Below are 16,506 nucleotides of genomic sequence, written 5' to 3'. Positions count from 1 at the left end.
CCAAGATACTCATGTAAGTCATTCAACAGCTACATACTCCAGCATTTCACACTTGAAAATTTCTCCACCAAAATATAATTATCTATCAACTCTTCCTTTTCTTTACCCCAAAGAACTCCAGTATTTTACTGCAGGTTTTTTATTCAGTTTCACAGTTTAGTACAGTGGACCCTCAACTTACAAACTCAATTTGTTCACAAATCCTGGTTGTAACTCAAGTTGTTCAATTCCCTTCAAATTATCTCTCCTGTATACAGGCAGATTTCAGTGTCCTTAGAGAGACATTGGCCCAGGATTTCTCAGTCAACTCCACACGGGAAAGGATGTTGTAATGTTCCTTCCAGAACTTTTTAAGGGTTAAATCTGTATCTGAGATCACCTGGAAGCTCAAGCGGCCAGCATTCAGGTCATAACTCAAGATTTGTTTGTAAGTTAAAGCTAAAATTCTGTTTGTAACCCAAGTTTTTTGTATGTCAGCCTGGTCATAACTCAAGGATCCACTGTAGTTAGGTGATTCATCCTTACTTCTGGGGCTGGCTCCTACTAAACTTGCAAGTATTAATCTCTTAACATTAGGTAAAGCCAATGACTTCCTATTCACTGAAATATGTCTTGGCTCCTTTACTCATGCTGCTTTCACAGCCTGAATATACTCCTGCCTTCACCCTGCCTTTGAAATCCTCTTCATCTTTGCATTAATAACAACACCATCAATCTACTCAACTCTGTGTGAGAGTTTCTGCCTTTGAACTCCACATAGCCTTTTTAATGTTCCTCTATGCACTTACTCTCCTCTACTTTTAAAATTAGGTGCACCGACTATATCTTCTCTTGTAAGTGAGCTCTAATTTCCTGCAAGATGTAGCTTATATACAGCACCTTAAACATGGTAAAATTTTGTCAGTATAATGCATGAAGAGAGGGGAATAATTTTGTGCTGGGAATCATGATTTTTCTAAGTTCATTGAATTATATAATCACAGAGCTCACAACAATTGCACACATTCAAGGCAACATATTAGATGAATTCTACTAACAATCAGATCCATGTTAGATTGGTTCAACAATTCAGGGACCAGACTCCTCTACCACTCTGAGCAATATTCCCCTTAAAATACAATTGCTCATCCTGAGGCTCACTGACTGCCTTTTGTCCAGTCATGCAACCTGGTAAATCTCCCATAAAATTGGCATTTTAGCATCATAAATATATTGAGTTTGAAAGGTTGAAGATTTCACCTGGTAATCCGTCTTCTGGACTGTATGATTAAGTGTGTAATAACAGATCTTCCCATACACTTCCGTTTAAACTCTAGTAAGTGATCATTTGGTGTGAATTTGACCACCTTCAGGGTGAGGGTTTCAGTTTCTTGGGATTTTTGAAATTTCTTGTCTTCCTCAAATATATTTCAATGTAAAAGAAATGGACTGTACTATAGATATTTAGCAAAGTTCTGGTAGCTGTCTTTATAGGATGGAACTTTGTAGAAAAATGTTTACTTATTTAAAAAACAAAGGATATGCCATCTGAACTTAGACTAGTGGATGTATTTTTGATCTCTGAAGTCAAGAAACAAATAATGAAACTGAAAATGTCCATGAGAAAGGAGCTGACATAATGAAAGGGAAAGTGAGGCTTCCATGAGGAAAACCAGAAACAATTAGATCTCATAAATCAAGTTCAATTAAGGTTGAGATAAAAATGTGTAAAACCTTTAAATTTTTTAATATAACAAATATGACAAAGGGACTTTAAAACAGTAAAATTTGTAAACGTGCTTTAAAGTTTGATGGAAATCAAAAGCAATACTATTTATGAAGTGCTTAAACTAGTAAAATTACTACAATAAAAATTAAATAAGGTAAAGAAGAATTTCAGTAAAGCAGTAGGCAAGTTCCATAGATTGTAAAGACAGAGATGAAATCCATTAGTATGTAAGAAATCTCTGTTGCAATGGAATTATCACTAACATTTAGACTTTTTTAACTGTAAGTTTTAACAATAGCTAATATACCACATGGACAATTAATCTGGTGAGGTATGTCAAATCTAATGGGCTCCAGTCTGTCTCTATAACAAAGTTAATTTAGATAAGTCACTTTCTCAATTACTGTGCCCACACAGCCTCATATTGCTCTACAAGTCAGAGTTCATATATTTTCGGGCAAGTTAAAGTTTTAAAAAATGGCTTTTGTATAAAGAGGTAATGTAAGTACTAGAATGTAAGTACTACTATGTGGGGGCATTTGCTTAAGTCACAAATTGATTTCTACATTAAACTGATATTGCTTTAAATGGCATGCTCACCAATTCCATCAAAGAAAGAACCTTTATAGTAGCAATAACAATTTGTAATATATTAGGCAGATCTTTGCATGAGCATTAATACTTCCTGAACTGTTATCTATTAATATATGGGATGTAAAATAATTTTAAAATGATTGAATCTGGTTAGAAAAACTGTATGATTTAGAAAGTAGTAATTTCTTCTAGACATTTTCAATTATTGGAAGAATTACGATGAGTGTCTATTAGGGGTTAAAAACAAAATATATCCAATGGACTTTTCAATTCTTACCACTCTGAATCTCTGGACTACTTCTTGAATCTCTTCCCTTTCTTAGCCTTCTTCCTCTTTGAATGTGCCTTGTCAGTCTTCATGTGGAGTAGATTTGATAGTCACTCCCCATATTAATTGTTTATCATAGAATCAACTTAACTGCTGGTATCTCCCAAATGAGTACTTGCATTTGAAATCTTTATTCTGAGTTCCAGAATCACACTTCCAAATTTCAACCAGATATCACAAGTGGATATCTCCCAGGCATCATAAATTGACCCAAAACTGAAGTCATCACAGTTTCCCAAAATTTCTGGGTTCCTTCTGAACTTCTTTATGACTAGATGAATCTCTTGACTCTCTTTTATGATGAAAATCATATTTTATTTCCCTCTGTTCATCTATTTTCCAGAGCCTAGTATATTGTCAGTGGTTCTTTTTTTTTTTGGTACTGGGGATCGAACTTGGGTCCTTGCACTTGCGCAGCAGGCAGTGAAATCACTGAGCTAAATCCCCGGCTGTCAGTGGTTCTTCAGTAGTGTTTGTGTGAATGTATGAATAAATTAATAAATGAATATTTATAATAAAGTAAATATCAACATGGAATGAATTTCTAAAAACATGAATCTATACTTAAGAATAGTAAATCTAATATGCTACCATAATATCAAAATATGTCTAGAGGAGAGAGTTGTATTCCTATGTTGAGTGCTGACTATATGCAACTCTTCTAGAATCATTATTTCATTTAATTTGTACAACAATTCTTTACAATGGGCATCATAGAATGCCTACAATAAGCAAAAGCAGTTTTCATTCAAGACTTCATTAAATCCTTCTGACATATTTATGGAGAAGTTATTATTTTAGCAAATATACAAATGACAACACCAAAGCTCCGAGAAATTAGATCATGTGCTTAATATCAAATGAGTTAAAAGTGATAAATAATACCAACTTAGTTCTTTGCTCTCTGGAATAAATTCTCCAGCTAAATTTTGAAGTGCAACCTCTGTGACATCCATAGGTATTTTGAAATGGGCATATTTGCCAATATTTTAAGATTGCTACAGAAGCAAATTCCAAAAAAGGATAATTGCAGAGTCTTCAAAATAGCCCATGTCATCGCCATTTCTTAAACATACACAGTGCAGCACAGGGAAAATTTGCATGTTTTAATATTTGGCAAAACATCAAAGTTTGCTTCTTTAATGTGATATATCCTTTACTTGGTCATGACAGAGTTATTATTATTGGATGATCTCCAAATGTCACTGTGCTTCCTTATTTATTCATTTGTTTTAATCTTAGAGAGAGAGGAGCTGAACTTGAAATTTAGGCAATTACAACATTAAAGTTAAGTTCTGTCAAAAAGGGATTGAAATAATATCTGCTTTGGCAAACACTAATTACTGGAAAGATTTACTTGCTGGTTTTGCTTGTATTTATTGTCCTTTCCAACAGAATGTCAATAAAAGGCAGGCAAAGCAACCACCAGTGGTCCTACATGTACTGTGTCAAGACAAGGCTGACCAAAATATTTGCTTAAGAACATAGGATTAGAGTCAGATGGTCTTGGATGTAGGTCCAAGTGAAGTCTGTCACTTCCTTGTGCTCTGGCCACTATTTTACAGATGTTTTATAAGACTTTAATAAAGTTGATTTGTGAATAAATTAAATGACTGACATCATTTCCCTCAGTAGATGGTCACTATTTCTGCCCTTATTACTTTAATAATGAAACATTTTAAGTAAGCCTCAAAGAATAGTGTTTCTCCTGTCTTTTCCTGTTATTCTGTGGATACCTTCCGATAAATTCGATCCAGGGTGAAACACTGAAAAGATTGGAGAAGAGATGATGCTACCTTTGATTTTCACATTATTCCAGAGACTTTGAGCATCTTTGGCCCTGGCTCTGATTTAATCACTGATGTTGTATAGTTTTCAGCTTCAAGCAGTGTCTCAAGTGCAGGATTACTCTCTTAAGTCTCTTTCTTACCCTCAGTGGGCTCTGTCTTCACTTTTTTGTGAGAATATACTCCGTCACAATAGCTATGTCTGTACTAAAACTGCATTCTGACATTATGTTGTCTCATCTTAGAATATAAAAATACAGAATTGAACTTTCAGGAGATGTTCATAAAAATTTGTAAACAAATACCTCTTGCTGAAGGGAACTATTACTGTGTGATTTCAACTACACTAACCAAACATTTAACTAGAGATAACCATTAATAAACAGAAGTATATTTAATAATACTATGAAAATTAATTCACTTTAAGTGGTCTTAACTAATCATCCCATATTTTTAGGATGCAGGAGTCCTATATAATTCCTTCTTGTCATTTTCTTTTCTTCAGCTCTTAGGAGAAGAAAAGATACAGCCTATAATAAGAAAGCAGTACAGATTTCCTAAAATCAGATACTTAGAAGTGAAAAAAGTCAACCCTTTAAATAACTCAGGCTGTCCAAGAAAAAAAACAAACTGATTACATCAAGGAAGCAGTTTGAAGGGAGCTTAATTCTAAATTGCTCTAAAGACTTGGAAGCTAACTCTTAATCATGGCAAAGATATGTCTCGAAGCATGTTTCAGTATCAGTTAATAAAAAATATTCTAATAGTCAAAGATAAGATCATAATTGAGCCATTATTACAAAGCTAGAAATTAGTGACCACATTCTACATCCTGCTCTGATATTTATTTAAGAACTTGCTCCTATAAGACAATATTCTATGTCATTTTGTACTTTATTCATTCTGATATGTATTTTTCAGTTTTCATAAGCAGAGAACAATTTACTATTGTTCTTTATGTGGAAAGAGTTACACTCCTTGTATTGTGCATCACAGAACCTATGTGATAGGTGTTGGGAATGAAAAATTGAATTCTAAGATGCTAAGGAAAATTTCCCTCTCCTTATAAGATGGTAAAAGAATTCTAAGATGAAAAGTAAGATCTAAAAAAAATCCTCAAAGTATTTAAAGTCTTGCTAAAAGTTGTCATAAGAGCTCCCAACAGTGAAATTTTCAACATTCATGCTTTCAGGGGTGGGGGTAGATAGATAGATAGATAGATAGATAGATAGATAGATAGATAGAGAGGGAGAGAGATAGAATAGGTAGAATAGAGAGATAGATAGGATAGAGAGATACAGACAATGGAAAATAGAGGTAGATAGAGATGCTAGATGTTAGATAGAAGATAGAGATGGTAGAGAAGTGATAGAGATGATAGATAAAAGATATAGATGAAGATACAGATGATGAGTGATATAGATTGATAAAATAGAGATGGATAATAAAGATATATTTATATATGATTTATATTATATATTATATGTAAAATTTACATTCTAAAATGGTGTAGCGTATGACTTGTGTTCATGGCTGGCTAATATATGTTTACTGAATCCAGAAATAAAACAAGAAGATGGAGAGAAATAGTGTGAGTTGACTGCATCCAGCCCCTGACATATCTGTGCATTTTTATTGGCAGCTGTAATAATTTAAGGTCTTCATACCTAGTTGTATATTTGATTTGACAACTTTTTAGTTACCTATTCCACAATGTAGAATCATCGGGCCTTTAGTTTTAAGTTTTCCTTTTTTAAATGATTGTGTAAAATACGTAGAATCAGATAGAATCTTCTGGAAAGCAGAGTTTTCTAAGATTAAGAAAAAGATTGTTTCAATAGGCACTACATATACTCTAAGGAATAGTAGGTAGAACTATAAGAAAGGAAACTGGTTAGGAAGAATTTTCTAGTTAGGCACAGCTTTATAAATACAGACTGGATAACCACTCAAAAGTTTCTTGAATAAGTGAATAAAATTAATGCATGAATTATATGGGATGCAACAATTCTATTGAGGATCTAAGCACAAAAGAAAGGAATTATTTGATGGAGAAAATATTACAAATAAAAAAATGTAGTTAACCATTTTTTCCTCTTATACGGAATCATGTTTTAAAAACTAGTAACCAAGCATCCTTCACTGCTGCACTATTTGATCCTCTCCACTCCTAAGAAGGGTAACTCAACATCTGAGCAAAAAATAGAGTTAATCATGAAAGCCCTCCAGACATGGTGGTGGACACCATACCTGTAATCCCAGCATTCAAAACCTTGGGAAGGAAAGGAGAATCCCAAGTTCAAGGCCAGCAAAGGCTACATAAAAAGCTCAAGACTGGTTGGACTACATAAGGACATTTTGTCTCAGAAAAACAAACAAAACTCTTTTTTTCCTGGAAATTGATATATTGCTATTGTTTACTAAATATTTCTTCCCCTCTTAGCAAACAACAGTAAAAGACAATCTCAAAGAAAGGATTTGGTAGGATCATTGGCTAGTTAACTTTACCATGTGATTCAGTTGAAGTTTGTACAAAGTGCCTTGGCTTGTAATGTATTTAATAAGTACTTAGCTGTAAATAGGTGGATTTTCCTGAATATAACCACATAACTTCCTAATGAGAAAACAAACATGAATATGTAATGTTTCTTCATTGTTTACTGTAACTCAGACTTTAGTTTACATTTTATTTTAAACAATGTAATTTCTACTATCATGTCAAACATTTGAGAGTCTGTATATATATGCATATATATGTGAGTGGATATGTTACAAATATTTATATATGACTATGTAAAGAAACACTTTACAAAAAGAAAGCTTTTAATCTAAGTTAGAGTCACTTCAATTTTATAAATGATAGTGTACGATGATATTTCTACCCTTTCAAGTGTGATATTAATGCTTATGTTATTATTACATCTTAAACCCTTTATGTGACCGCAGTTTTCTTTTCATATGCATAGATTAAGAAGACCACACAGGACTACATGAAACTTCCATGAATTCAGTAATTCTTAAAGTGGCTTTCTCACTCTTTGTGGATATTTATATATTTTTTAAATAAATTTAACTCAAATATTCATTTAATAAATATTTATGAAGTAACTGTGGTAGTTATCTAATCATGCACGAAATTACCACAAAATTTAGCAGCTTAAACATCGAACATTTATTATGTCACCTAGTGTCTGAGATCAGGACCAGGAGTGGTGTACCTGGGTAATTCTGGGTCATAGGTTCACATTAGGCTGCAGTCAAGCTGTTGACTGGGGATTTAGTGATCTAAACCTCGACTCAATTTTGAGGATTCACTTCCAAAGTCACATTCATGAATGTTAACAGGTCGTGTTTGTTATTAGCTATTGGCCAGAGCCCTCAGTTATTCCAGAGGAATAGCATCTCTGTAAACATGCTTATGGTGTGGCAGCTGACTTCCCTCATATTATTAAAAAAGAGAGTCTGGTATGGCACAGAGAGGGTGGAAGAGAAGAGAGAGAGACAGCAAGAGGGGAGGAAGAGAGGAAAACAAGAACAAGAATAGCAAGAACGGGAACAAGAAGAACAAGGAGGAGGCAGAGAAGATGTGACCCAAACTCATAAATCATATATCATAACTCTACATGTTTCTTGTAGACTTTTATATTACTGAAGTGAGACAACCCAACAATTAAACAGAAAAGTATACACTTTGTCAGAGTAAGAGGGAGAAAGTGGTAGAATAGGGTTTATTTTAGATAGGCAGCTAATATAGTATAGTTCTATTCATGGTTTTTGGTTGCAATGTCTATTCAAAGATGCCCTTCTGAAAGTAATTGGGCAAAAAGGGAAGTATTTTAGATACTCCACTATTTTAACTCTAAGAGAAAGGAAAATTATGATTGCACTCTTTCAACTCTGTTATAGCTGGGCCTCAAAAAGGTTATAAGATAGAGCTTTGCTCTATCCTGCTTAGCTGGTTGGCTACCTTATTCTAATTGTACACTGAGCCCTGACATTTAATGGAGGCCACCAATATTGCTTATGGAAAGTTGTTTCTCTGGTCTACTTTAAAATAATAACAATGACAAAAAAGATACAAACAACAGCCAAAGAAAGGCTTTGATGGTACAGCTTGGTCAATAAGGCTGTATCATATGATCCAAAATGGTTTCTCAATGTAGGGTGGAGGGTCCAAGCTTGTGTGATCAAGAGAATTCCCAAAGAACTATGCCAGGGTGAAGAGGTTTTTCCACAGTATGAAATACAAGCAGACTGATCAGAATTTGGCTTTTATTTTTTAATATGACTTATGTAAAACTTAAGAAATTCCTCCACAATACAAGAAAAGGAAGATTTAAAGGCATGATTTTAAATGTAGATTCTAGTAAAACTTATCCATTTCATCAGTGTCTTTAGAATATTTGAAGTTTCATTTTATTTTAGTGTAAAACATGCATTTAGGTATTTTAGAATTCATATTAAAAATAGAAATCTGGCTTTATGTGATAGCTTTCGAAAAATAGGCTGAAATTATCTCAGCCAACATTATCATGACATTGGGCAGCAACTATTTAGATGCTGCTTTTCAAAAACAGCATCTGGAGACTGAATTCCTGTTTCTCTTTGGCTTGCAAAAATCATATTTTGCTGCTAAATATAGGCCTATGTATAAGAGACATTTAGAGTTTGGATCTTTACCGTATAAGGTAAAAGTAGGTGTTGGACTGTCATAAAATAGATAGTGCTATAAATTCCACTGGCACCAATAACAAGACCCAGCTGTGAATGCTAAGTGCCTCAAAGACCAAATTTTAGGCTCTGCATGTATTTAGCCAAGTCTCATTATTTCTGAGAACATCTCAGAGTTGCTAACAGTTCTATTTTGGCATGTAACAAATGTATCAATAAATTCTGAATTTTGAAAAATAGGTTTTTGTATGTACTTTTGGAAAGTTAGTAAGTTCCAAGCTATCAAAATTTCTGACATGATGTTGGTCTCAGATCTGCATTATGGATGCATTGTGGATGGTTTATGTCTACCATTATGGAAATTTCTACCTGAAACCATTTCTCTCTCTCCCATTGCTATTGTCTTCCTGAAAACAAACATCCAAAAAATAATCTTGCTAATTTGTGGTACTCTGTTATGGGTGTATAATATTATTAAAAGCACAACTAAAAAGAGATGTTCTAAAGTTAAAAATTGAGGCTGATACAATTGTGGACTTCTCTCTTAAAGTGGCTTATCGCAAACAAATTTCACACATGTAATAAACAGTTCATCTGAGTTGATATAACTTTACATCTGATGCAAAATTTGCTGTTTACTAAATCGTTCTTTACTGCTTGAAGTTTTCTTGGCTTCTTTTCAGGTGACTATTGCTGAATTTTCATAAAGACTTGACCATGTCTTTTTGACTAATGAACCAATCACAGAAGTCCCACCTATCTCCTGGTCATCAATACAACTGATTATCAAAAGAAAGCAATCAACTCAACCAGCCTCAACAGTGATTGCACAGACGGAGCTATCAGTGGAACCATGAATACATCAAGCCTATCAGAAGCACTTTCTTGTCAGTGAGGTTCCATTATGCAATTTAACAGGGTCCCCATGTTAATATTTGCCTTTCAGGAACTAGAAAAGTTATGAATTAAAACAATCACTGATGCTTCCTAGACAATCACTCTCTCCCTGGCACTATACCGAATACTTTGCAAACACAGAATTTCAATCTTACAATGCAGACATCATTCTCAGCCTCTCCCTTTACCCCAGAGATATACAGAGGTAAAATGATTTGCCTGAGCCTTCTCAACCAGGTAAATGGTCAGGAATCGGAGTTCCTGAAGTGGATGCTCCTCTCCCATTTCCAAATCCTCCCTTTGCAAGAAGATTTGATTCCCTCTCATTTCTAACCAAAGGTTTACATGGAAGTTTTTTATCAGGAAAGTGTTGGAATATTTGGATGCCATGTATAAATTACTGCTTAGGGTCTTGACTAGCTATCTTGTAAAACTTTAAAAAGTTAATGTTTCATCACTCTAAGAGAGAGATCTTGGTCTGAAATTTTAATAGTAACCATTAGCCACAGAAAACGTATTACCTGAAGCTAATATATTATCGAGGCTGGGGATTTAGCTCAGTGGTTTTGCCGCCTGCTGCGCAAGCGCAAGGACCCGAGTTCAATCCCCAGTACCAAAAAAACAAAAATTCTAAATATCAAAGAATATTCTCATATATGTGGACCAAAAAAGTACATCTCTTCTGACTAGGATTTATCTTACCCTCTTCCTCTTACATCATATCTGTGACTGTTTCGGTAAGACAGGGTCCTGTGGATTTTGATTCTGTTACTCATTAGTTATGAAGACTTTTAATCAAAACAATTCTTAGTTTTGAGTCTGAAATGTATTTTCTTGTGCCACACACAAAAAAAAAACATTTTCATGATTATTTCTCTTGTCACTCACTTCCAGAAATTTGTCGTAACAAGCAGCACAGTGACAAGTCCAGGAAATGAATCACTAACCTTTTGACCTTCATCAGTGTCTTCATCTAACATTTAAAATCACACATGTTAGAATGCAACAGTTTTCAAATGAAAATGCCTGCTCGTGAACCATCGTTAGTGCTTTGGACCCTACTTCATCTTTTGTTAGTGGCTTGGGCTTTGACAGGATAAAAATTAATTTACAAGTTGAGAGCTGGAAGATGATTTTTGTTATTATAAAATTAAACTACAAATATTTTTTAAAATATTTATGAAGTTCTTAAATAATTTTGTGAAAATGCTACTAAGACAATAATATTTTGCCTTTGCTTTTTACCCCTGGTGCAAGCTCATCTTTTCCCAAGGGTAAAGGTAAGAACAGAATTGTGCTCAGACTTGATCTTCTCTTGACTTCCAGAAGCTGTGTTATGTCTGGAATTCCAAAGGAAAAGGCCAGTTTTGTTTTTCAGGCAAATCTATTTACAGTTATATATTTCAGATTAAATAACTTAAACTATGTTGTTTTAGAGCTAATTTTAAACCAAACACATTGTTGATGCCTCTAGTGGTAAACATTTTCAGGAAAGACATTCCTCTCAAAAACAAAGTTCCTTAAAAATACTATGTGCTGTAGTTAATTTTACACCAAAAACACTAGCATGAAAAAAATATATAAAATACTTGCTAACAATACTGAAACTACCTTGTGGTGAACAAAAAGAATGAAATGTTTCCTCAGAATATTTTGGGTGTAAATCAAGACTACCAAAGGTCTTGAGTGAGCATATGGTTTTGTTTTTTTTTCTTAAATTCTTTTATTGGTACTCACAGGTGATGAGCATATGGTTCTTGACACAAGATAATTGACATTACAGCTTCAAAAGTATGATGGTACTATAACTGAGCACTTGGGAGGCCGAGGGAAGAGGATCACCATGAATTTAGTGTGTTCAAGGCAAGACTGAACTACACAGAGACCCTGTTTCATTCAATAAGCCAAAACCAAAAAAAGAGAAAAAAATTATGATGAGACCACTAGAGTAAACAACAATATTAACTATATACACATATATATGTTAAAAGTATTATTTAGCCATCTAAATTTTTATAAAAGATTACTTATCTATTCGCTTATATATAAATGATTCAATATACATGAGTAACAATAATGCTTTTGCAACAAATATTTAACTAAAACATAGGGACGTTCACTGTGAAGCTATATCTTAGTAACATTTTCACTAATTATTTAAGAAATTCCCACTGTTACTTTTTCCCCTCAGTACTAGGAATTGATCCTTGGGCCTTTGCATGAGCTACATCCCCAGCCCATTATTTATTTATTTATTTATTTATTTAGAGACAAAGTCTTGCTTAGTTGCCCAGGTCAGACGCTAACTTGTGATCTTCCCGGCTCAGCCTCCCAGAACACTGGGTTTATAGGTATGTGCCAACATGCCTGGCTTCCTAAGATATTTCTGTTTGACTTGACAATAATAAAAACCATCTTACAAAGCCCAACTGTAAATTAACTTTTATGGTTATCAAATTTACTTAAGGCCTAGTCCATAAAAAAGGATCGAGGTGCTAGAAGAAAAAAGCCTGTAGCTGTCTAAATATTTTACAGCTTATAATGTGAATAAATTTTATCCAAAGCATCCTCATCATGATAATCATTCACCAACTTTCTTCACTAACTTAGAATTGGAAAAATCTCATAAAAATATGCATATCAATTTCCTGGTTGCCAAATTCACCTACAAATCAGGTCTACTGTCTTGTCCAGTTGTCAAAAAGAGGGAATTTGCCCCAGATTTGTCTTGAGAACTCCCTCCCTGTTTGCCTCTGCCCTGGTTCTTAGACACAAACTTCCTCCATCTTGACATCCCCAGAGGGCACTGGTTACACTCCTCTTGGGAACCTCCCAGCCTGCGCAGGCCTTTCACCAGTGTAGGTCAAGGCAGCACATAGTTCAACAGCCCAGCTCTCAACATGCTTCACCTTGGATACTTCTGAACTTCTACTCCAACTGTCACATCTAGTGCCTGATGGCTCAATGCTTTCACAAATTACTGAAGCTCAGACTTCTATATGAGGAAAGGAGGGTTAAGTCATTATGAACAACCTTTCTACTGACAATTTATAGGCACATACATACATTTAGATAGACAACTATATACACATGCACATATATACATATGGAAGTACCTATTTTAATCTATATGAAGCCATGTGAAGTGGTACATGTGTTAATCAACTGATTTCAATCATTCTATAATACATGTATGTTCCAAAACATCAGGTTGTATGTGGCAAATACATTCAATCTCATCTGTCAACAACAACAGCAACAACAACAACAACAACAACAACAACAACAGCAAGATACTGGCCCAAGCTCTGAAAGAAATAGAAGTCCAATGAAATGAGTCTGTTATTTTGAAGTTCTTCAGATGCCCCACAAATATTTCAGTCTAGTTCTAAGAAGAGGTAATCTATTTTGCAGAGCAGCGATCTAGAAACTCAGAAGCCAACACACCATTGGTGAGGGCTCTATAAATTTTCGATTTGGGGGCTGAGACTCAAAAGTGTGTCCTATTGAGACATAACATGAAATTTGCCATGTTAACCAAAAGACAATGAGCTATCACATGTATTACAAGTCCGCTTCAAGTCATCTGCAAGCAGCAGCATGCATGCAGGACTTCAGAGGTTCCCATCCACAAGAGACTTTTTTTTTAACATTCCAGCAATGGGTATCTATAGGTCTTCTGATCTTCCGACCCAACCATGGTTTCCTGCTTTCCAGCCTCAACCTTAGTCCACCATCCCCTCAGCAGGACCCTTGCCCTGCTAATTAGGGACCAACTCTGGGCCAGGGACACCCGATGAAATTTCATCACCACTCAATAGGCTGCAACTATACCCTTCCCTTCTTCAGGTAATGCCCCTCAACCCTACAGTAGTAGCCTTTAAAGTTTTCTCTTATCTCCTCTCATTATGTCTAGTAGATGACTTCTGAGATGGGCCCAAGTTATCCCCACTTCCAGGTAACCATAGCCTTCTGTAATCCCCTCTCTTTTCATGTGGCCAGACCTAGTGACTTGCTTTTAGGATGCTGCCTAGTGACTCACTTGATAGGATGCTGCCTTCATTTTCTTGCCTGCTCTGAGGGAAGGCAGCTATCTTTTGGAGAAGTTCACATGGCCAGAAACTGCTCTCCAGTGAGTGACGATGTGCATTGGCTGGGAAGAGGATTTACTGAAGCTGCCTGAGGCAGGTGAAATGGATCCTCCTCCATTCAAGCCTTGAGAAGATGTGAGGGACCCTAAGTCAGCATCATGCAGCAAAGCAGCTCTGATACATGGAAATGGTCACATAATAAAGGTTTATTATTCAAAATTGCTACATTTTTTCAGCCTAGTACTGACCCATCATCAGATTCTCATCTCTATTTCCTTCCTGCCTGCCCAATATCTGGTATCATCACCTCTGGAGTCTTCCTATCCAACATCACTGTCACCTCACCTGACCACCCATTTCAGGATCTGTCTGATTTTGAGAGGGGAGAGCTGTCCTGCCCTGGCGATTCTCTTCACTTTCCCAGTAGGAAAAGCCCGTTCTTAAGAAGAGCATATTTGTTCCAAATTGTGGAGTTTCAGGTATGAGGAAGCCAAAGGGAAAAGTGTATATATGGGTGGTGTGAGAAGTGTAAGTCTTCTCAGAGGTCCCAAGGCCATGTAGTATTGTAAACCAAGTACAGCACATACTGCACAGCAGTAACCCCATCCAATCACAATAACCAGAAGATTTTCTTTTTTTTCTTTATATGAGCTCTAGAGGGAATTATTACCAGAGATTTGTAAATTCTACTTACACGAGTTACCTAAAATGGCCAAATTCTCAGAAACAAAAAGGAAAATGGTGATTGACAGGAGTTGAGTGCCTGATAAATTAGAAATTGTTCTTTGATGAACAGAGTTTCAGATTAACAAGGTGAAAAAAACTTATGAAGATCTGTTATACAGTACTAGAGTACTTGACACTGTTGAATGGTACAATTTAAATGCTTAATCTGGTCCATTTCATGTGGGTTTTACCACAATGAAAGTACATCACCTTACAGATATTCAAAGGATTAACCACTCTGACTCCTTATTGTCATACCTGGTCTACCTCTCCGCAGGCTACTTGGTACCTATTGCCTTGCCAGTTTCTCAAATGCCAGTCTTGCATTGTCCAGCTGCCCTTGTAGGAAGTCTTTTGTGCATTTCCTGTGAGATTATGTGAGTTGCTTCATTTGGATAACCCTATACTGATAAGGCCATTTCAGAATCGCTTTCTCCAAAGGTAGTGATAGCTGTTTTTCCCTGTAAGGCCCAAAAGAGTCGAGGCAATTTCCTGTGCATGTGTCTGTCTCTAAGAAGTGGACCAAAACTATCTCATGACTTTGGCTTTGAAAACCCTTATGATCCTTTCCCTTGACAAAAGTACCCTAACTGTGAGCTATTGAGTTACATTGGGCTGGAGATTCATCTGATATACAGAGAATAAATCCCCAGGAAAATCTTTGTTTCTGATTCATGTAGTTCTACTCCTCTACAGCTAAATCTCAAAGTATGATTGGAAACTTTATGTATATGGACACATTTTGATTGAAAAGATTCCCACTGCCAGAGCTTAATAATTAGCAGAAATGATATTTTTAAAATCTTGTTAATTAAATATAATTATTAAAGAGGAAAAAAAGGCTATTGTGGGAATTCTTTTTGGTGTCTGGCAGGATACTCCATTCTGTGCTGCAAAGAACTTTTCCTTTCATTATAAAACAGCAACTCTCCTTTATTCACCACTGGATTGTTAAAACTCCTCGTTTCTCTTTATCTTCTTTCTAACCTCCTTTGACTATTTCACATCTCTTTAGACTCTGTGTTTGTATATCAAAACAATGGAAACAAGGAAAGGTGAAAATTATTGAAAATAAATGCAGATAAAATACATAAATGTATCATAAGTTATACTCCATATGAAATAGCCCACAAAATATCGCCTCACACATGATAAGACTATTCTAACATCAAGTTGAAATAGTGTTTTCTTCAGGACTGAATGACCTAAAAATAATTTACATAAACATCATGTGCATTGATAAACTAAGAAAATACAGATCAAACTCCCTGCTTAGACTGGAATCTCTAATATGTTTTTTAATTTGCACCAAAATTTTATAAGCAGTTTTAAGTTTGTAGAATAAGTTACACTGAAGAATTTTTTTTCTGAGATTGGTGTAAACAACACATCAAAGAAAGGAATACAAAAATTATGTAAGTATTAATAAAGCAAATAATTACACTTTAATTAATGTAAACCATAGACTAAAGTATAAAGTAGCTAAACTATATCACTTTCTACAAACAACAACTACAAAAAAGGAAGTGCGGCCTTCCTGATCTCTATATTTTCTATAAGCAGAAGTCTATTATGTGTTTTTTCTAGTTTACTATGGAGCCTATCAAATTTCAAGACATGGACTATATAGGGAAAACAATCATTGCCAAAATTTGAAATCTTAGATTATGTGATCTGCAAGCAAACCTTTCATTTCAATTACAG

Source organism: Heterocephalus glaber, unplaced genomic scaffold (genome assembly GCF_053883595.1).
Source record: "Heterocephalus glaber isolate CG9 unplaced genomic scaffold, H.glaber_assembly_v1.0 deba00001577, whole genome shotgun sequence".
NCBI classification, from domain to species: domain Eukaryota; kingdom Metazoa; phylum Chordata; class Mammalia; order Rodentia; family Bathyergidae; genus Heterocephalus; species Heterocephalus glaber.
The sequence above is the reverse complement of the archived record's forward strand: the minus strand, read 5'-3'. Positions refer to the sequence as shown.